The sequence below is a fragment of the Bombina bombina genome, chromosome 12 (assembly GCF_027579735.1).
Source record: "Bombina bombina isolate aBomBom1 chromosome 12, aBomBom1.pri, whole genome shotgun sequence".
Lineage (NCBI taxonomy): Eukaryota > Metazoa > Chordata > Amphibia > Anura > Bombinatoridae > Bombina > Bombina bombina.
Genome location: NC_069510.1, coordinates 102,075,572 through 102,103,184, shown reverse-complemented (window position 1 = coordinate 102,103,184; position 27,613 = coordinate 102,075,572). Strand labels below are relative to the sequence as shown.

The window sequence follows — 27,613 nt, the reverse complement described above, 5'->3', positions numbered from 1 at the left end:
TTATAGCAACCAATTTTTCACAGTAAATGTATTAAGTTAGCAAAGGATTGCACCCACCAGCAAATGGATGATTAACCCCTTAATACCCAAAAACGGATAACAATTTAATAATTAACGTTTTTATCACAGTCAAAACACACTGTCACAGGTCTGCTGTGACTGATTACCTCCCTCAAAATGAAATTTGAAGACCCCTGAGCTCTCTAGAGACGATCTGGATCATGGAAGATGAAGTAGACAGATTGTGACTGAATTTTTACTGCGCAAAAAAGCGCTAAAATAGGCCCCTCCCACTCATATTACAACAGTGGGGAAGCTCAGATAACTGTTTCTATGCAGAAAACAAAGATGGCCATGTGGTAAAAATCATGCCCCAATAAGTTTTATCACCAAGTACCTCACAAAAAACGATTAACATGCCAGTAAACGTTTTAAACATACATTTTAAAAGTTATGAAGTGTTATTAATAAGCCTGCTACCAGTCGCTTTTACTGCAGTTAAGGCTCATACATTACTTCAGTATTAACAGTATTTTCAGAGTCAATTCCATTCCTTAGAAAAATACATTCAGTGTACACACACTCATCAGCCTAATACCAGTCGCTATCACTGCATTTAAGGCTGAACTTACGTTACATTGGTATCAGCAGTATTTTCTCAGTCAATTCCATTCCTCAGAAAAATAATTTACTGCACATACCTCTTTTGCAGGGGGGCCCTGCATGCTATTCCCCTTTTCTGAAGTTACCTCACTCCTCAGATGAGAACAGCCAGTGGATCTTAGTTACGTCTGCTAAGATCATAGAAAACGCAGGCAGATTCTTCTTCTAATGCTGCCTGAGAACAAACAGCACACTCCGGTGCCATTTAAAATAACAAACTTTTGATTGAAGAAATAAACTAAGTTAAAAAACACCACAGACCTCTCACAGCGACCTATCTTTAGTTAGGCTGCAAGAGAATGACTGAATATGACATGTGAGGGGAGGAGCTATATAGCAGCTCTGCTTGGGTGATCCTCTTGCAGCTTCCTGTTAGGAAGAGATATATTCCATAAGTAATGGATGACCCGTGGACTGACTACACTTAACAAGAGAAATTTTCATTGATAGAGAATCTATTATGGTTCCCAAGAACACCACCTTTGTAGCTGGAATCAAGGAACCGTGAGAGCGCAGAAAAGATAACAACATCTCCGTGTGAGAGTTTGCTTGTTGAAAAGATGGCGCTTGAACAAGAATGTCATCCAGATAAGGTGCCACTGCAATACCCCGCAACCGGAGCACTGCCAACATTGCTCCCACGACCTTTGAGAAAATTCTGGGAGCTGTTGCAAGGCCGAATGGAAGAGCCACAAACTGAAAGTGGTTGTCTAGGAACGCGAACCTCAGAAACTTGTGATGGTTCCTGTGAATGGGAATATGCAGGTACGCAACCTTTAAATCTACTGTAGTCATGAATTGACCCTCTTAAACCAAGGGAAGAATGGAACGAATACTTTCCATCTTGAAAGATAGTACCCTGAGGAACTTGTTTAAACTCTTGAGATCTAAAATTGGTCTGAAAGTTCCCTCCTTTTTGGAAACCACAAACAGATTGGAGTACAATCCCAGAACCTGCTCCTGTATTGGAACAGACCCTCTTAAACCAAGGGAAGAATGGAACAAATACTTTCCATCTTGAAAGATAGTACCCTGAGGAACTTGTTTAAACTCTTGAGATCTAAAATTGGTCTGAAAGTTCCCTCCTTTTTGGAAACCACAAACAGATTGGAGTAGAATCCCAGACCCTGCTCCTGTATTGGAACAGGAACTATCACTCCCAGATCGGAAAGATCCTGGACACAACAAAAACAGAATTTATGTTTACCTGATAAATTACTTTCTCCAACGGTGTGTCCGGTCCACGGCGTCATCCTTACTTGTGGGATATTCTCTTCCCCAACAGGAAATGGCAAAGAGCCCAGCAAAGCTGGTCACATGATCCCTCCTAGGCTCCGCCTACCCCAGTCATTCGACCGACGTTAAGGAGGAATATTTGCATAGGAGAAACCATATGGTACCGTGGTGACTGTAGTTAAAGAAAATAAATTATCAGACCTGATTAAAAAAACCAGGGCGGGCCGTGGACCGGACACACCGTTGGAGAAAGTAATTTATCAGGTAAACATAAATTCTGTTTTCTCCAACATAGGTGTGTCCGGTCCACGGCGTCATCCTTACTTGTGGGAACCAATACCAAAGCTTTAGGACACGGATGAAGGGAGGGAGCAAATCAGGTCACCTAAATGGAAGGCACCACGGCTTGCAAAACCTTTCTCCCAAAAATAGCCTCAGAAGAAGCAAAAGTATCAAACTTGTAAAATTTGGTAAAAGTGTGCAGTGAAGACCAAGTCGCTGCCCTACATATCTGATCAACAGAAGCCTCGTTCTTGAAGGCCCATGTGGAAGCCACAGCCCTAGTGGAATGAGCTGTGATTCTTTCGGGAGGCTGCCGTCCGGCAGTCTCGTAAGCCAATCTGATGATGCTTTTAATCCAAAAAGAGAGAGAGGTAGAAGTTGCTTTTTGACCTCTCCTTTTACCGGAATAAACAACAAACAAGGAAGATGTTTGTCTAAAATCCTTTGTAGCATCTAAATAGAATTTTAGAGCGCGAACAACATCCAAATTGTGCAACAAACGTTCCTTCTTTGAAACTGGTTTCGGACACAGAGAAGGTACGATAATCTCCTGGTTAATGTTTTTGTTAGAAACAACTTTTGGAAGAAAACCAGGTTTAGTACGTAAAACCACCTTATCTGCATGGAACACCAGATAAGGAGGAGAACACTGCAGAGCAGATAATTCTGAAACTCTTCTAGCAGAAGAAATTGCAACTAAAAACAAAACTTTCCAAGATAATAACTTAATATCAACGGAATGTAAGGGTTCAAACGGAACCCCCTGAAGAACTGAAAGAACTAAATTGAGACTCCAAGGAGGAGTCAAAGGTTTGTAAACAGGCTTAATTCTAACCAGAGCCTGAACAAAGGCTTGAACATCTGGCACAGCTGCCAGCTTTTTGTGAAGTAACACAGACAAGGCAGAAATCTGTCCCTTCAGGGAACTTGCAGATAATCCTTTTTCCAATCCTTCTTGAAGGAAGGATAGAATCTTAGGAATCTTAACCTTGTCCCAAGGGAATCCTTTAGATTCACACCAACAGATATATTTTTTCCAAATTTTGTGGTAAATCTTTCTAGTTACAGGCTTTCTGGCCTGAACAAGAGTATCGATAACAGAATCTGAGAACCCTCGCTTCGATAAGATCAAGCGTTCAATCTCCAAGCAGTCAGCTGGAGTGAAACCAGATTCGGATGTTCGAACGGACCCTGAACAAGAAGGTCTCGTCTCAAAGGTAGCTTCCAAGGTGGAGCCGATGACATATTCACCAGATCTGCATACCAAGTCCTGCGTGGCCACGCAGGAGCTATCAAGATCACCGACGCCCTCTCCTGATTGATCCTGGCTACCAGCCTGGGGATGAGAGGAAACGGCGGGAACACATAAGCTAGTTTGAAGGTCCAAGGTGCTACTAGTGCATCCACTAGAGCCGCCTTGGGATCCCTGGATCTGGACCCGTAGCAAGGAACTTTGAAGTTCTGACGAGAGGCCATCAGATCCATGTCTGGAATGCCCCACAGCTGAGTGACTTGGGCAAAGATTTCCGGATGGAGTTCCCACTCCCCCGGATGCAATGTCTGACGACTCAGAAAATCCGCTTCCCAATTTTCCACTCCTGGGATGTGGGTAGCAGACAGGTGGCAGGAGTGAGACTCCGCCCATAGAATGATTTTGGTCACTTCTTCCATCGCTAGGGAACTCCTTGTTCCCCCCTGATGGTTGATGTACGCAACAGTTGTCATGTTGTCTGATTGAAACCGTATGAACTTGGCCCTCGCTAGCTGAGGCCAAGCCTTGAGAGCATTGAATATCGCTCTCAGTTCCAGAATATTTATCGGTAGAAGAGATTCTTCCCGAGACCAAAGACCCTGAGCTTTCAGGGATCCCCAGACCGCGCCCCAGCCCATCAGACTGGCGTCGGTCGTGACAATGACCCACCCTGGTCTGCGGAATGTCATCCCTTGTGACAGGTTGTCCAGGGACAGCCACCAACGGAGTGAGTCTCTGGTCCTCTGATTTACTTGTATCTTCGGAGACAAGTCTGTATAGTCCCCATTCCACTGACTGAGCATGCACAGTTGTAATGGTCTTAGATGAATGCGCGCAAAAGGAACTATGTCCATTGCCGCTACCATCAACCCGATCACTTCCATGCACTGAGCTATGGAAGGAAGAGGAACGGAATGAAGTATCCGACAAGAGTCTAGAAGTTTTGTTTTTCTGGCCTCTGTCAGAAAAATCCTCATTTCTAAGGAGTCTATTATTGTTCCCAAGAAGGGAACCCTTGTTGACGGAGATAGAGAACTCTTTTCCACGTTCACTTTCCATCCATGAGATCTGAGAAAGGCCAGGACAATGTCCGTGTGAGCCTTTGCTTGAGGAAGGGACGACGCTTGAATCAGAATGTCGTCCAAGTAAGGTACTACAGCAATGCCCCTTGGTCTTAGCACAGCTAGAAGGGACCCTAGTACCTTTGTGAAAATCCTTGGAGCAGTGGCTAATCCGAAAGGAAGCGCCACGAACTGGTAATGCTTGTCCAGGAATGCGAACCTTAGGAACCGATGATGTTCCTTGTGGATAGGAATATGTAGATACGCATCCTTTAAATCCACCGTGGTCATGAATTGACCTTCCTGGATGGAAGGAAGAATAGTTCGAATGGTTTCCATCTTGAACGATGGAACCTTGAGAAACTTGTTTAAGATCTTGAGATCTAAGATTGGTCTGAACGTTCCCTCTTTTTTGGGAACTATGAACAGATTGGAGTAGAACCCCATCCCTTGTTCTCTTAATGGAACAGGATGAATCACTCCCATTTTTAACAGGTCTTCTACACAATGTAAGAATGCCTGTCTTTTTATGTGGTCTGAAGACAACTGAGACCTGTGGAACCTCCCCCTTGGGGGAAGTCCCTTGAATTCCAGAAGGTAACCTTGGGAGATTATTTCTAGCGCCCAAGGATCCAGAACATCTCTTGCCCAAGCCTGAGCGAAGAGAGAGAGTCTGCCCCCCACCAGATCCGGTCCCGGATCGGGGGCCAACATTTCATGCTGTCTTGGTAGCAGTGGCAGGTTTCTTGGCCTGCTTTCCCTTGTTCCAGCCTTGCATTGGTCTCCAAGCTGGCTTGGCTTGAGAAGTATTACCCTCTTGCTTAGAGGACGTAGCACTTTGGGCTGGTCCGTTTCTACGAAAGGGACGAAAATTAGGTTTATTTTTTGCCTTGAAAGGCCGATCCTGAGGAAGGGCGTGGCCCTTACCCCCAGTGATATCAGAGATAATCTCTTTCAAGTCAGGGCCAAACAGCGTTTTCCCCTTGAAAGGAATGTTAAGTAGCTTGTTCTTGGAAGACGCATCAGCCGACCAAGATTTCAACCAAAGCGCTCTGCGCGCCACAATAGCAAACCCAGAATTCTTAGCCGCTAACCTAGCCAATTGCAAAGTGGCGTCTAGGGTGAAAGAATTAGCCAATTTGAGAGCATTGATTCTGTCCATAATCTCCTCATAAGGAGGAGAATCACTATCGACCGCCTTTATCAGCTCATCGAACCAGAAACATGCGGCTGTAGCGACAGGGACAATGCATGAAATTGGTTGTAGAAGGTAACCCTGCTGAACAAACATCTTTTTAAGCAAACCTTCTAATTTTTTATCCATAGGATCTTTGAAAGCACAACTATCCTCTATGGGTATAGTGGTGCGTTTGTTTAAAGTGGAAACCGCTCCCTCGACCTTGGGGACTGTCTGCCATAAGTCCTTTCTGGGGTCGACCATAGGAAACAATTTTTTAAATATGGGGGGAGGGACGAAAGGAATACCGGGCCTTTCCCATTCTTTATTAACAATGTCCGCCACCCGCTTGGGTATAGGAAAAGCTTCTGGGAGCCCCGGCACCTCTAGGAACTTGTCCATTTTACATAGTTTCTCTGGGATGACCAACTTGTCACAATCATCCAGAGTGGATAATACCTCCTTAAGCAGAATGCGGAGATGTTCCAACTTAAATTTAAATGTAATCACATCAGGTTCAGCTTGTTGAGAAATGTTCCCTGAATCAGTAATTTCTCCCTCAGACAAAACCTCCCTGGCCCCATCAGACTGGGTTAGGGGCCCTTCAGAAATATTATTATCAGCGTCGTCATGCTCTTCAGTATCTAAAACAGAGCAGTCGCGCTTACGCTGATAAGTGTTCATTTTGGCTAAAATGTTTTTGACAGAATTATCCATTACAGCCGTTAATTGTTGCATAGTAAGGAGTATTGGCGCGCTAGATGTACTAGGGGCCTCCTGAGTGGGCAAGACTCGTGTAGACGAAGGAGGGAATGATGCAGTACCATGCTTACTCCCCTCACTTGAGGAATCATCTTGGGCATCATTGTCATTGTCACATAAATCACATTTATTTAAATGAATAGGAATTCTGGCTTCCCCACATTCAGAACACAGTCTATCTGGTAGTTCAGACATGTTAAACAGGCATAAACTTGATAACAAAGTACAAAAAACGTTTTAAAATAAAACCGTTACTGTCACTTTAAATTTTAAACTGAACACACTTTATTACTGCAATTGCGAAAAAACATGAAGGAATTGTTCAAAATTCACCAAATTTTCACCACAGTGTCTTAAAGCCTTAAAAGTATTGCACACCAAATTTGGAAACTTTAACCCTTAAAATAACGGAACCGGAGCCGTTTTGAACTTTAACCCCTTTACAGTCCCTGGTATCTGCTTTGCTGAGACCCAACCAAGCCCAAAGGGGAATACGATACCAAATGACGCCTTCAGAAAGTCTTTTCTAAGTATCAGAGCTCCTCTCACATGCGACTGCATGCCATGCCTCTCAAAAACAAGTGCGCAACACCGGCGCGAAAATGAGGCTCTGCCTATGCTTTGGGAAAGCCCCTAAAGAATAAGGTGTCTAAAACAGTGCCTGCCGATATTATTATATCAAAATACCCAGATAAAATGATTCCTCAAGGCTAAATATGTGTTAATAATGAATCGATTTAGCCCAGAAAAAGTCTACAGTCTTAATAAGCCCTTGTGAAGCCCTTATTTACGATCGTAATAAACATGGCTTACCGGATCCCATAGGGAAAATGACAGCTTCCAGCATTACATCGTCTTGTTAGAATGTGTCATACCTCAAGCAGCAAGAGACTGCTCACTGTTCCCCCAACTGAAGTTAATTGCTCTCAACAGTCCTGTGTGGAACAGCCATGGATTTTAGTGACGGTTGCTAAAATCATTTTCCTCATACAAACAGAAATCTTCATCTCTTTTCTGTTTCTGAGTAAATAGTACATACCAGCACTATTTCAAAATAACAAACTCTTGATTGAATAATAAAAACTACAGTTAAACACTAAAAAACTCTAAGCCATCTCCGTGGAGATGTTGCCTGTACAACGGCAAAGAGAATGACTGGGGTAGGCGGAGCCTAGGAGGGATCATGTGACCAGCTTTGCTGGGCTCTTTGCCATTTCCTGTTGGGGAAGAGAATATCCCACAAGTAAGGATGACGCCGTGGACCGGACACACCTATGTTGGAGAAAGAACTCTCTTTATCTGGTCTACAGATAATCTTGAGAGAAGGAACCTGCCCCTGGGAGGAAAGGTCTTGAGCTCTTAATTTGTATCCCTGGGACATGATGTCCACCGCCCAGGGATCCGGAACATCCCAAACCCAAGCTTGTGCGAAGAGAGAAAGTCTGCCCCCAACAAGACCCTTCGTGCTGACTTTGAGTCAGTAACGGGCTTCTTAGATTGCTTCCCCTTGTTCCAAGACTGATTGGACTTCCAGGAAGACTTAGACTGATCCTGCTTGGAAGAGGAGGGGGAAGGCTTACCTGAAAAGTTCGGAAAGGAACGAAAATTACTCTGACATCCTTTCTGCTTATTCCTCTTATCCTGAGGGAGGAAAGGTCCCTTTCCTCCTGTAATATCTTAAATCATTTCAGCCAAGCCCGGCCCAAACAAGGTTTTACCCTTGTATGGAATCGCCAAAAGCTTAGACTTAGATGACATATCCGCAGACCAGGACATCAACCATAAGGCTCTGCAGGCCAGAACAGCAAAGCCAGAAATCTTTGCTCCCAACTTGATGACTTGAAGAGAAGCATCCATGATAAAGGAATTGGACAACTTAAGAGCCTTAATCCTTTCAATACATGAGGAACAAAAAGAGAACATTGGGAATCAAAACACAAGCTACATGTAACGTTTTGCAGGGCCTCTTGGTCCATCTTTACCCAAAAATCAAACCAAATTAAATAAAAAACATAAATTATCCTTACCTGATCATTTAATTTTCTTCCGTGGGAAAGAGTCCACAGCCGCATTCATTACTTTTGGGAAATAAGAACCTGGCCACCAGGAGGAGGCAAAGACACCCCAGCCAAAGGCTTAAATACTCCTCCCACTTGCCTCATCCCCCAGTCATTGTGCCGAGGAACAAGGAACAATAGAAGAAATATCAGGGTGAAAAGGTGCCAGAAGAACACAACTAAGATGCCCCACCTAAAAAAACGGACAGGGGGCTGTGGACTCTTTCCCACGGAAGAAAATTCAATTATCAGGTAAGCATAATTTATGTTTTTCTTCCTAATGGGAAAGAGTCCACAGCGGCATTCATTACTTTTGGGAAAACCATACCCAAGCTAAAGAGGACACTGAATACCAAAACGGGAGGGTACAATAGGCAGCCCATTCTGAGAGCACCAAGCCTGAAACCACTACCCAACAAAAACCCTGCATCGTCCGAAGCCGAAAAAACTGTAAAAAGGAAAGGTCCCAAGGACACTGACCAGCAGATAGTCCAGAAGCCTAGCTAGAGACGGCAAAATCAAACTGAGTCAACAGTCTTCCAGGAGACACCGTCGCCCAACAGTCGGTCTGCACTGAGTCTGCAGCTAAGGGAAGTGGCTGCTAGATCTTGTTCCTTTGAAAGCTGATCCATTGATCATGTCTGGCTTGCTTTTCTTTGCATGTGTTTGCTGCAACACAAGCGGACAGCTCCACCTACTGGCTATTTTAATGTATGCATGTGCTAATGCTTTCAATAGCAGTCAATGCTTTTCAATAGCAAAAAAGGGCGTTATTCTGAAACGGCGCAAATTGAACCGTCGTAAACCGAGGGCCACCTGTACAAGGCAACCCGTAGGTTAACCCAAAAGAAACAGGCCTACTGCAGGACCAGCCAAACAGAGCCCTGATCTTCCAAAAAAAACCTCTCAATACATGGACAATCAGGAGATTACATCATCCCCACATGTCTAAAGAGGTGCGCCATTCGAAGAACAGACTGAGTATTCCTGTAACCGATAAGGATAGGGTCGTTCAATAACTGAAAACACATGTCTGAGTATGTAAGGTTCTGTAATGAAACCCTGATTAAATCGTGTTTTTGTAGATATAAACCTTAAACCCAAATTACATAGGTGAATAAAATGGGCAGTTAGGTAAATAGCAGTTATTACAATTGAGTTTATGATATACCTTGTTTATCCTTTTTATAGAATAACAGGTTTTGTAAAGCAAAAAGAACTCTGTTTCAGGAGTAAAGGGCTGATATATGAGCAGTTATAAATGAAGACTGCAGTTCAGGGTACAAAGCAAACACATGCAATACAGATGGAGTTTAAATAAGATATCCCATAATATGCAAGGTTAACAATCTAAGCACATCAGTTTGATTTAAACAAAGCCCTAGGTTTACTTTGTGGTAAGTAGATTTACTGCAGCAAACGTTTAGTTAGCAAGGTAGTAACAGGAGAGGCAGACATGCACTTCGAGGGTTAATGCAGTTTTGCTTCATAACAGCATTAGGTATTCTTATGAGCAGACAGTTTATGAAGCAGCAGACAGTTCATGAAGCAGCAGTAATAATAAGTTGTTAAAGTTCAGAGCTGACACATATACTTGTGTTTAAGTTGTTTAAAGAATGCAAAGCTATGAATACAGCTGGTCAATTGATGGCTGTTAGTAACAGAGTAGCATAGAGGAGCATGCAGGTCCGTTGAAGACAGCTGAAAGGTATCCGGATATGATGCGTGTCAGCTGGAGGTTGAACTGCAGTTGATAAATAAGAAAACTTTAGACAAAAATCCTCTAAAACTTAGAGATTGCAACAAAATATTCAAGCAGTAAAAGGTAGCAGGAAGTGACCTTATAAAGGCTATACAAGGAATAGGAGGAGCAATGCTTAAGGTGGTATGTAGCATTCTTACAGGTAATGTTTAAGGTGGTATGTAGCGTTCTTACAGGTAATGCTTAAGGTGGTATGTAGAGTTCTTACAGAGTAACACGCGAAGGCGCGCAATTCTGTAACAAAAGGCACAACACTCAGGGACAGTCGCACCCGCAGGGAACTGTACAGTCCAAGGTGGAATACCCGGGAGAGCAGGAGCAGGGAAGGGAAGGCACCACCCTGTCCTCACACCTTATTCAATTTAGGAAATAAAGGTTCATCAGGCAATATGACCTCTGGAACCCCTGAATTCACCAAAAACTTCCTTTAGAAGAAGCGCAAATTCCTAAAACTAAAGTCTGGTTCCTCCGCAGCTGGAGGTTCAGAGGCAGCAGACTCCAACCCAGAAAGTTCATACTCTGAAGTCTCAGAAAGAACTTCATCCTCGGATAACCCTATCAGTTAAAACCAAAATTTACTTGTGTACTCTGGGAAGGAGTGCAATATGTAACCCTTCGCTTGCGCTTACCAGGGCGAGGTAAAGCATTAAAGGCCGCAGACACCGCCGTCTGAACTGCGCAGTAACGTCAGGAGAGAAAAAAAGAAGGCCCCCTCCAGATGGAGGATCAACAATGCTAGTGGAAAACTGCATGTGTATAGAGATAACAATGTAGGGTACGCACCTCACTGGACGACAACTCCTCAGAGGTGGATGGCTCCGTGGTATCAAACATGTTTGATATTATCACATTATCAAGGCATATGGAACATAAATATCACATTATCAAGGCATATGGAACATAATTGAGAGGGGGAACTAGGGCCTCCTCACTATGTAAACAGGAATTACTCTTTGGAAATAGAGGGAGTGCCCTCTAAAGTAACTCGCTAGTGCAATAACCGGAGAACTAGAGAAATAAAACATTTTATGTTATTCAAAAAATGGCACCCTTATACCGCAATGGCTGGGGCACTCACCACCTCCTATGACCCAGACAGTACAGAGATTTATGACTCCTCTCTGATAGTCCGGCCAGGAAAGAGGGAATGAATCACATAGTGCAGTGTTTTTCAACCAGCGTGCCGTGACACACTAGTGTGCCGTGAGAGACCCTCAGGTGTGCCGCGGCAGATTGACAACAGTGCAGGGGTGTCCCTCTTTCAAATTTTGAAATATTGGGAGGTATGTGACAGGCTCATCAGGCATCATTTACAACTATGACACTGACATTCATTCACAGACAATCATTATGATTGTTTGTAAAAGAATGTCAATATGTCATGTATAGTTTGTAGGAGGCATGGCATGACAGCACAGTACAGTGTGTGTGTGTATATATACAATATGTGCGTGTATATATATATATATATATATATATATATATCCTGTATTAGGCTACAATGTGTCATTTTGTAAAATTTTGGGATGGTGGTGTGCCGCAGGATTTTTTAATGTAAAAAAGTGTGCCACGGCAAAAAAAAGGTTGCAAATCACTGACATAGTGCACAATGCAGGACTGTCCCTGCTATGAGAGAAAGCACGCCAAGCTTGTAAGCTGCATGGCTCTCAAAGTTAAAGTGAAACCTGTATATTCCATAACAGCTTATGAGCATAACATCTCACACATAAAGCAGCATACAATCAAATAAACATATGATGGGGGGGGCGGAGCCATAGCTATTGGACGCACTGATCAGGAGCTCCTGATTTCAACACCATAAAATACGAATTCTCCCTGACAAAACTATTCTACTTAGCTTATATCTAGTCAATACTGCTAAAAGAGGAAGCCGGGGATACGCGGATAAAGAATTGGAGGCTGTGTGCCTCATATTGAGCTGAGAAACGGTGAGGGGTTCCCTATCACAAGCTGCAGCGCCATTTTGGAAGTCATTTTGGAAGCGGCTGTACTATTGCCCTTGATGGAGCCCCAAGTACTGTACGCTGACATCAGAAACCTACTGGAGGAGTACGGGAGGAGAATATGTGTGAGATTGGATGCTCTTACTGCTAAAGTTCAAGCAGCGCGAGCACGCAGCGCTACCACGGCTGAGGAACAAGATACACCACCGGAGTTACAGTGTGACGCAACACCTAAGGATCCCCAGCCGCGCTCCCCAGCACTGATGCTTGAGAGTGCAGGTCCCAAACTGGAGCCCGGTTTATTCTCTGTTGCCGCAAATGGGTTGTGGACCTGGGAGACCACACAGCACGACAGCCTGTATATGGGGGCAAGCTCTGGGGTGCACTGCAGAGCTCATGCGGTGTCCCTCTCGCTTCTTCCTGGCTTTTCACAGCAAGTCTGTGAGGAATTAGAGCAGCTATCTCCCTGGAGTTCAATCCAACATCAACTGCAGGTTCAGCATTCTATCCACTTCTGCTCTGCTCCCACGAACCACAGAGACGGTATTGGTTGAGACATAGGACTATGTTTACATTGTGATGCTGTAAGCAACATTCATATGTATATGCCCGCTTGTCAGTGCTATAATATTATCCCCTGCTGTGCATTAGATGATAAGTTATGAAGGCTCACAGTAGCCTGAGATGTGCACATGAAGAACGGGACAATGCTGTTTTACTGTTCACTAAAAGAGAACATTAGATACGGATTCATACTCACAGGACATAAAAGTTATTCTATTGTTGAAGCCTCGAGACTTAAATCTCATAAACTACTTGAGCTATGATATTGACTACCATGCAATGTTTTATTTTATATTACATCATTACTCACTAATACTTAGTATTAATGTTATTTGGATAGACAGGAAGAAAGTCTACATACCATATCAGTATATTACCATGTATGATCAACTTAGAGCTCTGTCTAAAATGTACATTCTAGTTAAGACTGTCCACATGCTTAGGTGTCCTTATTCAGACAGACATAATGTTAAGTTACTCTATCAATATCTCCAGGCCCTATGTTATGAGTGTAAGCTAACAATAGTAAGATCTGTCATTTTTGGCTATCCCTCTGCCCGCCCCCCCCCCTTCCTCTCCTCCTTCCTCTCCTCCCTCTTCCTCCCCTCCCTCCTCCCCCCCCCCTCCCCCCCTCCTTCCTCCCCCCTCGCCCCCCATCCCTCCCCCTCCTCCGTCCCTTCTCTCCTCCTTTCCCCCCCTCTTCCCTCCTTCTTTCCCCCTTCCCTCCTCCTTCCCCTTCCTTCCCCACCTCCTCCTCTTCCCTCCCACCTCCTCCTCTTCCCCCCTCCTTCCCTCCTCCTTCCCCTTCCCTTCCCTCTCCCCCCCCCCTTTCCCCTACCTTCCTTCCCCTTCCCCTCCCCCTCATTACTTCTGTGCGGTTGGGGATGATTCCCCTTTTTTCTGCACCCTTTTGGCAGAGTTTAGTAGCCTCTGCCCTACCTGTAGAGCCACGACCTAGTTTTCTTTCCCCCTGCAACATGATAGAATGGCTCTCAGGGGTTCAACACAGGATCATTGATTTTATAGTGATTTCCTGTTTTCTGTAGTCTGCTTAAGATAATAGTTTAGAGATTGCCTATGTTTTAATGGAGGCTCAGCATCAATGGTTATCAGATTATAATAATTATTAAGAGAGGCTATACCCCATGCTTTTCCAAGTGATGATCTCTACAGAGCTACCCTGATGCCTTTACTATGCTTTACTGTATTGATATTATATATACGCTTCATATTCTGTATTTATCCCACATAAGTTGAAATTGCAATCTTTACTATTATCTACTTTGCCATATCCTCAATTGTTTTGTTTAGCTTTGGGTCCCACGATTGGACCTGCTTGTCTGAGGATCTCGCAAAACTCACAAGTTTTAAAAAAATGAGGTGCCCACTGTGTAATGTCATGTCAGTATAATATAAGTTGTATAATGTATTCTGATGATGAGACTGTTGTCAATGCAATATTTAACCTCAATAAAAAAACTATATAATAAAAAAAAAAAATAAACATATGATTATTATTCCCCCCTGTTCAATAATCCCCCTAAGGAGATATTAACCCTTGATTCTATAAAGATAAAAGGCGCACACTGTGACACTGTCTTCTGTGTTAACATTATATAATAAAAAATGAAAGATCTTACCAGAATCTATGCTGTGGAACAGAAACACTGCCCTTCAAGTGTGACAGGTTAGTAGCTTCGCTACTTGAGTGTAAAAAGCAGGCAGCGAAACTCGTCAACGCTGATTGCTAAAGGAGCTGTTAATATGAGTCGGTATGGTGTCGCAAAGGGAAGCTCCCCCTGCATCTCCGAACTCTAACGCTCACCCAGGCCCTCAAGTTGAGAAGCTTAAAGGGCTACTTAAACTCCTGTCCCATTGCGAAGAGTAGAACCCTCCATAAGAGACAAAACAAAATTCTGACACATCTCTGCCAACCTCCTGGGACGAAAGGCAAAGAATGACTGGGGGATGAGGGAAGTGGGAGGACTATTTAAAGTGAATGTAAATTTTGATGCTAAAGTGCCCGGTTTTTAAAACTTCGATTAAAAACAGGGGCACTTTAATTCATAAAAATTTTCATTTCACTCCTGTTGTGAAAAAAAACTTACCTTTTAATCTTCACAGCAGCTCCAGCTTCCTCCACCTGTTTCAAAGCCTCTTCCTGGGTCTAAAATGAGGCATCGGCTTCCTCCAATCACAGCAGTGAATCAGACACTGAATCCCCCGGGGGGGAAGCTGTGATTGGAAAATGACCTATCAATCATTTCTGACATCAGAAATGGCTTGTGAGACCGGAGAAAGCTGGAGCTGCTGTGAAGTTTAAAAGGTAAGTTTTTTGTCACAACAGGAGTGAAATGTAAATTTTTATGAATTAAAGTGCCCCTGTTTTTAATCAAAGTTTTAAAAACCGGGCACTTAAGCATCAAAATTTACATTCACTTTAAGCCTTTGGCTGGGGTGTCTTTGTCTCCTCCTGGTGGCCAGGTTCTTATTTCCCAAAAGTAATGAATGCGGCTGTGGACTCTTTCCCATTAGGAAGAAAATGTCCTTATTTAATTTTCAAAATAATAATCTAAAAAAGTTACTGTCACTTTAAATTTTAAAATGAAACTTTATATTTAACTATACATATATTAAAACTTTATAGCTGGAAAACAGAAAGAAAAGATTTCAAATGATCCGGACCCAGAGCTTCTCAAACAGGCTACCAGACAACAGGTTTTTTGTTAGCAGAGCTGCAACGAACCCCTCTATACCGGACCGCACAGAAAGAGAAACCGGAAGGTGCGCAACATTATCTTCCCGCCTCAGAAAAGCCCGTCCTCCTAATTGTGGGCGTGTCTAAACTGAACTCCCGGTCGTCATTAGCCTCCCTGTAGCCGTCACATAAGTAAAACACAAAAACCACATTCCACCAAGTTCAGAATTAAACCGGAGCTGAGCCTCTTATAACGAGTGTACCTCTCAAGAACACACATAACAGCAGCAATTACAGTAAATATGCTACTGCTCCTCAAGCCCCCAGTGCCTGCATAAACTGCCTACCTTAATCACATTAAGCTTAAAGGGCCATTAAACCCAAATTATCTCTTTAATGATTCAGATAGAGAATACATTTTTAAACATCATTCCAATTTACTTCTATTATCACATTTGCTGCAATCTTTAGATATCCTTTGTTAAAGAAATAGCAATGCACATTGGTGAGCCAATCGCATGAGGCATCTATGTGAAGCCACCAATCAGAAGCTACTGAGCCTATCTAGATATGCTTTTCAGGAAAGTATGTCAAGAGAATGAAGCATATTAGATAATAGAAGTAAATTAGAAAGTTGTTTAAAATGGTATTCTCTATCTGAATCATGAAAGAAAAAATGTAGGTTTAATGTCCCTTTAAATAGGATTGTAAATATTAAACGTCCCATTCAGACTTAACTGTAAAAGTGCCATATTCTCCTGACCCAAGAAAATAAAATTAGGCACTTACCTGAATTCAACACTGCCCGGCAGCAGGGCAGCTTACCTGGTTTGAGAGGCAACCTTCTCACATGGACCTGTGGAAAGCAAAGAAAGACTGAATAATCCTACTCAGGCTTTCAAGACAGGGCAGCAACAACTGTTTGGGAGGCCCAGTGAGGATTATATCCCACAAGTTCCCAATTGCTTAAAAGCCACCACTGCTCTACTGAAGAGACTGACGTGGACTACTGCTAAACCCTAGGAAAGATCAGAGCAAACCTGCTCTGCATTAAAATAAAAAAATCTTTATTGAAGAAATTTCAGACACCTATACTTTACCACCTCCTTGCAACGCAGGCAAAGAGAATGACTGGGGGTTGTGGGAAGGGAGGTGATACTTAAAGGGACAGTCTACACTAAAATTGTTATTGTTTAAAAAGCTAGATAATCACTTTATTACCCATTCCCCAGTTTTCCAAAACCAACACGGTTATATTAATACATTTTTTTTTACCTCTTTGATTACCTTGTATATAAGCCTCTGCAGACTGCCCCCTTATCTCTGTGCTTTTGACAGACATGCCGTTTGGCCAATCATTGCAGCCTCCTAAATAACTCCGCGGGAGTGAGCACAATGTTATCTATATGACACACATGAACTAGTACTGTCTAACTGTGAAAAACGTTCAAAATGCTCAGAGCTTAGAGGCGGTTTTGAAATCAGTTTGAGTCTACCTAGGATGAGATTTTCAAAAATACCACCAAGAAAACAAATTAAATTTGATGATAAAGGTAAATTGGAAGGTTGTTTAAAATTGCATGCCCTATCTGAATCATGAAAGTTTAATTTTTACTAGACTGTCCATTTAACAGCTTTGCTGTGGTGCCTTTTGCCTCCTCCTGCTGGCCAGGAGTGATATTCCCAATAGCAATTACTGATGATCCGTGGACTCACTGTGTCATTAGAAAACAGAATTTATGCTTACCTGATAAATTACTTTCTCCAACGGTGTGTCCGGTCCACGGCGTCATCCTTACTTGTGGGAATATCTCTTCCCCAACAGGAAATGGCAAAGAGTCCCAGCAAAGCTGGCCATATAGTCCCTCCTAGGCTCCGCCCACAACAGTCATTCGACCGACGGACAGGAGGAAAAATATAGGAGAAACCATATGGTACCGTGGTGACTGTAGTTAGAGAAAAAAATTCATCAGACCTGATTAAAAAACCAGGACGGGCCGTGGACCGGACACACCGTTGGAGAAAGTAATTTATCAGGTAAGCATAAAACATAATTTATGCTTACCTGATAAATTCCTTTCTTCTGTAGTGTGATCAGTCCACGGGTCATCATTACTTGTGGGATATTATCTGCTCCCCTACAGGAAGTGCAAGAGGATTCACCCAGCAGAGTTGCTATATAGCTCCTCCCCTCTACGTCACCTCCAGTCATTCGACCAAGGACCAACGAGAAAGGAGAAGCCAAGGGTGTAGTGGTGACTGGAGTATAATTTAAAAAATATTTACCTGCCTTAAAAAACAGGGCGGGCCGTGGACTGATCACACTACAGAAGAAAGGAATTTATCAGGTAAGCATAAATTATGTTTTCTTCTGTTAAGTGTGATCAGTCCACAGGTCATCATTACTTGTGGGATACCAATACCAAAGCAAAAGTACACGGATGACGGGAGGGATAGGCAGGCTCTTTATACAGAAGGAACCACTGCCTGAAGAACCTTTCTCCCAAAAATAGCCTCCGAGGAAGCAAAAGTGTCAAATTTGTAAAATTTGGAAAAAGTATGAAGCGAAGACCAAGTTGCAGCCTTGCAAATCTGTTCAACAGAGGCCTCATTCTTAAAGGCCCAAGTGGAAGCCACAGCTCTAGTGGAATGAGCTGTAATTCTTTCAGGAGGCTGCTGTCCAGCAGTCTCATAAGCTAAACGAATTATGCTATGAAGCCAAAAAGAGAGAGAGGTAGCAGAAGCTTTTTGACCTCTCCTCTGACCAGAGTAAACGACAAACAGGGAAGACGTTTGTCGAAAATCTTTAGTTGCCTGTAAATAAAATTTAAGGGCACGAACTACATCCAGATTGTGCAAAAGACGTTCCTTCCTCGAAGAAGGATTTGGGCACAAGGATGGAACAACAATCTCCTGATTGATATTCCTGTTAGTGACTACCTTAGGTAAGAACCCAGGTTTAGTACGCAGAACTACCTTATCCGAGTGAAAAATCAAATAAGGAGAATCACAATGTAAGGCTGATAACTCAGAGACTCTTCGAGCCGAGGAAATAGCCATTAAAAATAGAACTTTCCAAGATAACAACTTTATAACAATGGAATGAAGGGGTTCAAACGGAACACCCTGTAAAACGTTAAGAACAAGGTTTAAACTCCATGGTGGAGCCACAGCTTTAAACACAGGTTTAATCCTGGCCAAAGCCTGACAAAAAGCCTGAATGTCTGGAACTTCTGACAGACGCTTGTGTAACAGAATGGACAGAGCTGAGATCTGTCCCTTTAAGGAACTAGCGGATAACCCCTTTTCTAAACCTTCTTGTAGAAAAGACAATATCCTAGGAATCCTAACCTTACTCCAAGAGTAACCTTTGGATTCGCACCAATATAGGTATTTACGCCATATTTTATGGTAAATCTTTCTGGTAACAGGCTTCCTAGCCTGTATTAAGGTATCAATAACTGACTCAGAAAAACCACGCTTTGATAAGATCAAGCGTTCAATTTCCAAGCAGTCAGCTTCAGAGAAGTTAGATTTTGATGTTTGAAAGGACCCTGAATCAGAAGGTCCTGTTTCAGAGGTAACGACCAAGGTGGACAGAATGACATGTCCACCAGATCTGTATACCAAGTCCTGCGTGGCCATGCAGGCGCTATTAGAATCACTGATGCTTTCTCCTGTTTGATTCTGGCAATCAATCGAGGAAGCATCGGGAAAGGTGGAAACACATAAGCCATCCTGAAGGTCCATGGTGCTGTCAAGGCATCTATCAGGACCGCTCCCGGATCCCTGGATCTGGACCCGTAGCGCGGAAGCTTGGCGTTCTGTCGAGACGCCATGAGATCTATCTCTGTTTTGCCCCAACGTCGAAGTATTTGGGCAAAGACCTCTGGATGAAGTTCCCACTCCCCCGGATGAAAAGTCTGACGACTTAAGAAATCCGCCTCCCAGTTCTCCACTCCCGGGATGTGGATTGCAGACAGGTGGCAAGAGTGAGACTCTGCCCAGCGAATTATCTTCGATACTTCCATCATTGCTAGGGAGCTTCTTGTCCCTCCCTGATGGTTGATATAAGCTACAGTCGTGATGTTGTCCGACTGGAACCTGATGAACCCCCGAGTTGTTAACTGGGGCCAAGCCAGAAGAGCATTGAGGACTGCTCTCAATTCCAGAATGTTTATTGGAAGAAGACTCTCCTCCTGATTCCATAGTCCCTGAGCCTTCAGAGAATTCCAGACAGCGCCCCAACCTAGTAGGCTGGCGTCTGTTGTTACAATTGACCAGTCTGGCCTGCTGAATGGCATTCCCCTGGACAGATGTGGCCGATAAAGCCACCATAGAAGAGAATTTCTGGTCTCTTGATTCAGATTTAGAGTGGGGGACAAATCTGAGTAATCCCCATTCCACTGACTTAGCATGCACAGTTGCAGTGGTCTGAGATGTAGGCGTGCAAAAGGAACTATGTCCATTGCTGCTACCATTAGTCCGATTACCTCCATGCATTGAGCTACTGACGGGTGTTGAATAGAATGAAGGACACGGCATGCACTTTGAAGTTTTGTTAACCTGTCCTCTGTCAGGTAAATCTTCATTTCTACAGAATCTATCGGAGTCCCCAGGAAGGGAACTCTTGTGAGTGGAAAGAGAGAACTTTTCTCTTCGTTCACTTTCCATCCATGCGACCTTAGAAATGCCAGTACTATCTCTGTATGAGATTTGGCAGTTTGAAGGCTTGAAGCTTGTATCAGTATGTCGTCTAAGTACGGAGCCACTGAAATTCCTTGCGGTCTTAGTACCGCCAGAAGAGTGCCCAGAACCTTTGTGAAGATTCTTGGAGCCGTAGCCAGTCCGAATGGAAGAGCTACAAACTGGTAATGCCTGTCTAAAAAGGCAAACCTTAGATACCGGTAATGGCTTTTGTGAATCGGTATGTGAAGGTAAGCATCCTTTAAATCCACTGTGGTCATGTACTGACCCTCTTGGATCATGGGCAAAATTGTTCGAATAGTTTCCATCTTGAACGATGGAACTCTTAGGAATTTGTTTAGGATCTTTAAATCCAAGATTGACCTGAAGGTTCCCTCTTTTTTGGGAACTACAAACAGATTTGAGTAAAACCCTTGTCCTTGTTCCAACCGCGGAACTGGATGGATCACTCCCATTAATAAAAGATCTTGTACGCAGCGTAGAAACGCTTCCTTCTTTGTTAGGTTTGTTGACAACCTTGACAGATGAAATCTCCCTCTTGGGGGAGAGGATTTGAAGTCCAGAAGGTATCCCTGAGATATGATCTCTAACGCCCAGGGATCCTGAACATCTCTTGCCCAAGCCTGGGCGAAGAGGGAAAGTCTGCCCCCCACTAGATCCGGTCCCGGATCGGGGGCCCTCAATTCATGCTGTCTTAGGGGCAGCAGCAGGTTTTCTGGCCTGTTTGCCCCTGTTCCAGGACTGGTTAGGTTTCCAGCCTTGTCTGTAGCGAGCAACAGCTCCTTCCTGTTTTGGTGCAGAGGAAGTTGATGCTGCTCCTGCTTTGAAATTACGAAAGGAACGAAAATTGGACTGTCTAGCCTTGGCTTTGGCCTTGTCCTGAGGCAGGGCATGACCTTTACCTCCTGTAATGTCAGCAATAATCTCTTTCAAGCCGGGCCCGAATAAGGTCTGCCCTTTGAAAGGAATATTAAGCAATTTAGACGTAACATCAGCTGACCAGGATTTCAGCCACAGAGCTCTGCGTGCCTGAATGGCGAATCCTGAATTTTTAGCCGCAAGTTTAGTTAAATGTACTACGGCATCTGAAATAAATGAATTAGCTAACTTAAGGAATTTAAGTTTGTGTGTGATGTCATCTAGTGTGGATGATTGAAGTGTCTCTTCCAGAGACTCAAACCAAAATGCTGCTGCAGCCGTGACAGGCGCAATACATGCAAGAGGTTGCAATATAAACCCTTGTTGAACAAACATTTTCTTAAGGTAACCCTCTAATTTTTTATCCATTGGATCTGAAAAAGCACAGCTATCCTCCACTGGGATAGTGGTACGCTTAGCTAAAGTAGAAACTGCTCCCTCCACCTTAGGGACCATTTGCCATAAGTCCCGTGTGGCAGCGTCTATTGGAAACATCTTTCTGAATATAGGAGGGGGTGAGAAAGGCACACCGGGTCTATCCCATTCCTTAGTAACAATGTCAGTAAGTCTCTTAGGTATAGGAAAAACGTCAGTACTCGTCGGTACCGCAAAATATTTATCCAACCTACACATTTTCTCTGGGATTGCAACTGTGTTACAATCATTCAGAGCCGCTAATACCTCCCCTAGTAACACACGGAGGTTCTCAAGCTTAAATTTAAAATTTGAAATGTCTGAGTCCAGTTTATTTGGATCAGAACCGTCACCCACAGAATGAAGCTCTCCGTCTTCACGTTCTGCAAACTGTGACGCAGTATCAGACATGGCCCTTGCATTATCAGCGCACTCTGTTCTCACCCCAGAGTGATCACGTTTACCTCTTAGTTCTGGTAGTTTAGCCAAAACTTCAGTCATAACAGTAGCCATATCTTGTAATGTGATTTGTAATGGCCGCCCAGATGTACTCGGCGCTACAATATCACGCACCTCCTGAGCGGGAGATGCAGGTACTGACACGTGAGGCGAGTTAGTCGGCATAACTCTCCCCTCGTTGTTTGGTGAAATATGTTCAATTTGTACAGATTGACTGTTTTTTTAAAGTAGCATCAATACATTTAGTACATAAATTTCTATTGGGCTCCACTTTGGCATTAACACATATAGCACAGAGATATTCCTCTGAATCAGACATGTTTAACACACTAGCAAATAAACAGCAACTTGAAAATACTTTTCAAAGTAATTTACAAATAATATGAAAACGAACTGTGCCTTTAAGAAGCACAGAAAAAAATTATAACAGTTAAAATAATTAAGTTATAGCATCAATCTTTGTCAGAATATACAGTTTTAGCAAAGGATTGTTCCCCTCAGCAATTAAACAACACAACTTTAGCAAAGGTTTAATCCCATTAGCAAAGATAACAATTTCTGAAAGCAGGAAACAAATTACAGAATAAACGTTTTTATCTCAGTCAAACTATAATTCTCACAGCTCTGCTGTGCTGACTGAAATATTTGATGCATAGTAAAAGCGCCCCTCCCCCACACACACAGCAGTGAGGGAGAACAGAAACTGACAGAAAAAAACAGATTTAAGCAACTGCCAAGTGGAAAAATAGTGCCCAAACATTTATTCACTCAGTACCTCAGTAAATGAAAACGATTTTACATTCCAGCAAAAACGTTAAACATAATCTCTAGTTATTAAACAGCTTTATGTCTTTCTTACAGTGTAATTCTAGTGAATTACCATTCTCCCAGAATACTGAAGTGTAAAGTATACATACATGACATTATATCGGTATGGCAGGATTTTCTCATCAATTCCATTGTCAGAAAATAAAAACTGCTACATACCTCTATGCAGATTCATCTGCCCGCTGTCCCCTGATCTGAAGTTTACCTCTCCTCAGATGGCCGAGAAACAGCAATATGATCTTAACTACTCCGGCTAAAATCATAGCAAAACTCTGGTAGATTCTTCCTCAAACTCTGCCAGAGAGGTAATAACACACTCCGGTGTTATTTTAAAATAACAAACTTTTGATTGAAGATATAAAACTAAGTATAATCACCATAGTCCTCTCACACGACCTATCTAGTTGCTGGGTGCAAGAGAATGACTGGAGGTGACGTAGAGGGGAGGAGCTATATAGCAACTCTGCTGGGTGAATCCTCTTGCACTTCCTGTAGGGGAGCAGATAATATCCCACAAGTAATGATGACCCGTGGACTGATCACACTTAACAGAAGAAATTCTGTTTTCTCCAACATTGGTGTGTCCGGTCCACGGCGTCATCCTTACTTGTGGGAACCAATACCAAAGCTTTAGGACGCGGATGAAGGGAGGGAGCCAATCAGGTTACCTAAACGGAAGGCACCACGGCTTGCAAAACCTTTCTCCCAAAAATAGCCTCCGAAGAAGCAAAAGTATCAAATTTGTAAAATTTGGCAAAAGTGTGCAGTGAAGACCAAGTCACTGCCTTACATATCTGGTCAACAGAAGCCTCGTTCTTGAACGCCCATGTGGAAGCCACAGCCCTAGTGGAGTGAGCTGTGATTCTTTCAGGAGGCTGCCGTCCGGCAGTCTCATAAGCCAATCGGATGATGCTTTTAAGCCAAAAGGAAAGAGAGGTAGAAGTTGCTTTTTGACCTCTCCTTTTACCAGAATAGACAACAAACAAAGAAGATGTTTGTCTGAAATCTTTTGTAGCCTCTAAATAGAATTTTAGAGCACGGACTACGTCCAAATTGTGTAACAAACGTTCCTTCTTTGAAACTGGATTCGGACATAAAGAAGGTACAACTATCTCCTGGTTAATATTCTTGTTAGAAACAACCTTTGGAAGAAAACCAGGCTTAGTACGCAAACCCACCTTATCTGCATGGAACACCAGATAGGGCGAAGAACACTGCAGAGCAGATAACTCTGAAACTCTTCTAGCAGAAGAAATAGCAACCAAAAACAAGATAGTAACTTAATATCTATGGAATGTAAAGGCTCAAACGGAACCCCTTGAAGAACTGAAAGAACTAGATTTAGACTCCAGGGAGGAGTCAAAGGTCTGTAAACAGGCTTGATCCTGTCAATAAAGCACAAAAAACGTTTTAAAACAAAACCGTTACTGTCTCTTTAAATTTTAAACAGAAACACTTTATTACTGAATATGTCAAAAAGTATGAAGGAATTGTTCAAAAATTACCACCACAGTGTCTTAAAGCATTAAGAGTATTGCACACCAATTTTCAGAGCTTTAACCCTTAAAATAACGGAACCGGAGCCGTTTACAATTTTAACCCCTATACAGTCCCAGCTATAGCCTTTGCTGCGACCTAACCAAGCCCAGAGGGGAATACGATACCAAATGACGCCTTCTAGAAACTTTTCCAGCTATTTTCAGATCCTCACACATGCATCTGCATGTCTTGCTCTCAAAAACAACTGTGCAGTAATGGCGCGAAAATGAGGCTCAGCCTACAACTGGGAAGGCCCTCCCTGACTGGAAAAGGAGTCTAACATAGTGCCTGCCGTTAAAAAACGTTCCCCAGGGGGGCGGAGCCTAGCCACGAATGCTGATGGCTGCACACTGAAAGTGCTCTGATACCCATGCACTCTCAGCATAAGGCTAAATACGGCAAAATAATATGAATCTGTGTCTAAAAGAGACCTATTGACACAAGATAATAGAGTACATACAATAATGGAGCTCGATTTGCAGTAAGACCCGAGTGGAGGGCAGAACGCAGGGCAGGGCCTACAGGACAGAAGGGACGGAGCCGCGGCCTTTTACATCTTGCGCTCCCGAAATAGATCTGCGCAACACAACAGCATAACCTATCCGCAACAAATATATCGGAGCTTCGGGGGGCTATTACAGTTGCGTGCAGCACTTCGTAGCCCACAGACTGACCAGAGAGGCTCTTACCGGAACACGATCGACGGTGCCCAGCCACGCTAGTAAATTGTAGGGGCACGTAAACACCGCTAGCCAGCAAAACCTAGGTCAGGCTCAAGCCGCCATAAGAAGAATCGACCCGCAAAGAGAGAAAGATCCGGGTCCGTTAAGCGGTGAGTTGCGCCTTTGGGCGCGAATTCCATCTGGGCCTTAATTTAGTATATGGACGCCTGTATAAGTAGCTGGAAAGAGAAAGCAACAGACACAAGGCATACATACATGTTAGGCTGCACAGGGCTATTGAGACATATCAGAGTTCGCCAGCTGGCCAGGAAATAACAAACCAATATAGGCCTGTACTAGAACTCTCCACGCTCTCCTTTTTGTCTAAATCGCCAATATTAAGCCTCTCTCACCTTTGCAACCCCCACGTAAATTTAATAAATTGGCAATACTCAGGGCTGTTAGGAAAGCATAACCAGGGAACTATAATAATAACATGTCAACTAAAAGGGGCCCCAAACCTCATAAAACTCTGCAAACAACAAACATGGACAGCTATCTAATATCAACAGACTCAGGGCAGGGTTCACAAAAGGATCCCCAAGAGCAATCCAATACACAAGAACCTGCCCACCCTTCTAACTGTGACCCTAAACAACATGACTATGTTACAAAAGATGATATCAGACACCTGTCTTCTAAAAATGACATAAAAGCAGCCATAATGGAAATGAGAAACATGTTTGGGGAACTTAAAAAAGATATTGCCAACATAGACCATAGGGTCACACTAGTAGAGGAGTCACAAGAAGCACTGCGTTCAGATGTGCAACATAATTCTAGCTGTATACAGTCGCAGGATACCACTATCGTTAACCTAAATGAAAGAATTGAAGATCTAGAAAATAGGAGTCGTCGGAACAACCTAAGGGTCAGGGGTGTCCCTGAAACTGTGGCCCCAACAGAAATTAATGATTATATACAGAGACTCTTTAGATGTATTAAAAACAGCCCTGAGGAGGATGATATACATATCGAAAGAGCCCACAGAGCCCTAAGGCCTAAACCACCAGCGAGAGCCCCACCTAGAGACATTATTATTAAGCTTTTGTCTTATAGGGACAGGGAGGACATACTCCGGCACGCCAGAAACAAACAGCCGCTTATGCATGACGGAGTGGAGATCCAAATATACACAGATTTATGCCCCGCTACCCTGCAAAAGAGGAGGGAAATGCGCTTTTTAACATTGGGCCTCAAAGAACAAAGGATCCCATATAGATGGGGCTTTCCAACCTGCCTAATAGCATCTAAGGATGGAGCCACCGCCACATACCGCACAATAGCTGATCTTACAACCTTCAATCAAACCCTTGGAATACAAATCAGGCCCTTGGGCCCCGCAGCAGAACCAGTGCCCATAAGAGAAAATCACAGAGCACTAGCAGACCCTCATGGCAGAGGTCCCCCTTGAGTTCATTGCCTCTTCACTAAAGAACTACACCACCAGCACATGGTCAGAACTGTTAAGGTTGTTGTGAACTATAAACAGCGAAAGCAACATTCAAGACCATGCCTTTTTCAAATGACAGCTAAGTGAATGAAGTCATACTGTTATAATTGTTTTTTTTTCTTTCTATTTTATATGTTTTGCAGATTTAGAACACTTACTGTTACTGTTTTTATTGATGGTTAAATTTACATGATAGCTTGTGATGTCAGGTGCTCCTGTCATATGATAGCTGAGTACATGGAGTTCTTGCTCCCTATTGCTTGTAAAGTACTAGTAAGGGCACATGTTCCAAATCTGTCCTAAAAACCCTGCAGTGTAGACACAGAATAATAAGGCTGCACTCACTTACAGAAACCAAAATTAGAAGTAATGATAGGCCTAACCCCGCTATCTCATGGCGGATTACATTTACCATTTCAACACGAGCTATAGGCATATTCAGGGTTTGGGTGAAATACAGAATGCCATTATTATACTGATATCACAAACCCTATAGAGCTAACTGCACTACCGAATCACTTGTTATCACCAAATGAACTGAGCTACTGTATGATAGCGGAGATCAGTGGTATAGGACACTCTGCAGCGTAAGATGTGGGTAAGACGACCCATGGGATTGAATCACTTCATATAGGCATCGCCCGTAAACTTATAGCAGCAGACACATACTTGTATAATGCTGTAGCCCTCCAGTAGAACTCTTTAGCTCATGTAGAGATATAATACTACAGCCACATGATAGTGTCACTTCTGCCCCTGGGTGATATCAGGGACTTTTTAAAACAAACTAAAGGCACAACATGTTACCCCCTGACTCTCACATATGAGCTAACCCAAAACACCTGAGGGTCAATGAAAGTTAGGAAAAATCAATTGGTAAAACAAAAGACTATGACAGCTCAGTGTACGAGGTTATACTGAATTATTTGCTTTTTCTTTTTCTTTCTCATGTTTGTTTGCACACTTGTGGATGTGATTTATGCTTCAGACCTGGTTTAATAGTTGAATGTTTAGCCTACGGTAGCTCCGCTTGCCTGTAAACACTGGGACCTATTGTAAGTAAATGGTTGATGCTCATTATAAAGACAGATTAAT

General features: G+C 43.2%; 1 protein-coding gene across 1 annotated transcript in view; it reads right to left on the bottom strand.

Annotated features, from left to right (window-relative positions):
- The window catches only part of FAM120C (family with sequence similarity 120C), a 214,320-nt gene that overhangs the window by 79,023 nt on the left and 107,684 nt on the right, over positions 1-27,613 (bottom strand). The gene's annotated exons all lie outside the window — the stretch shown is intronic.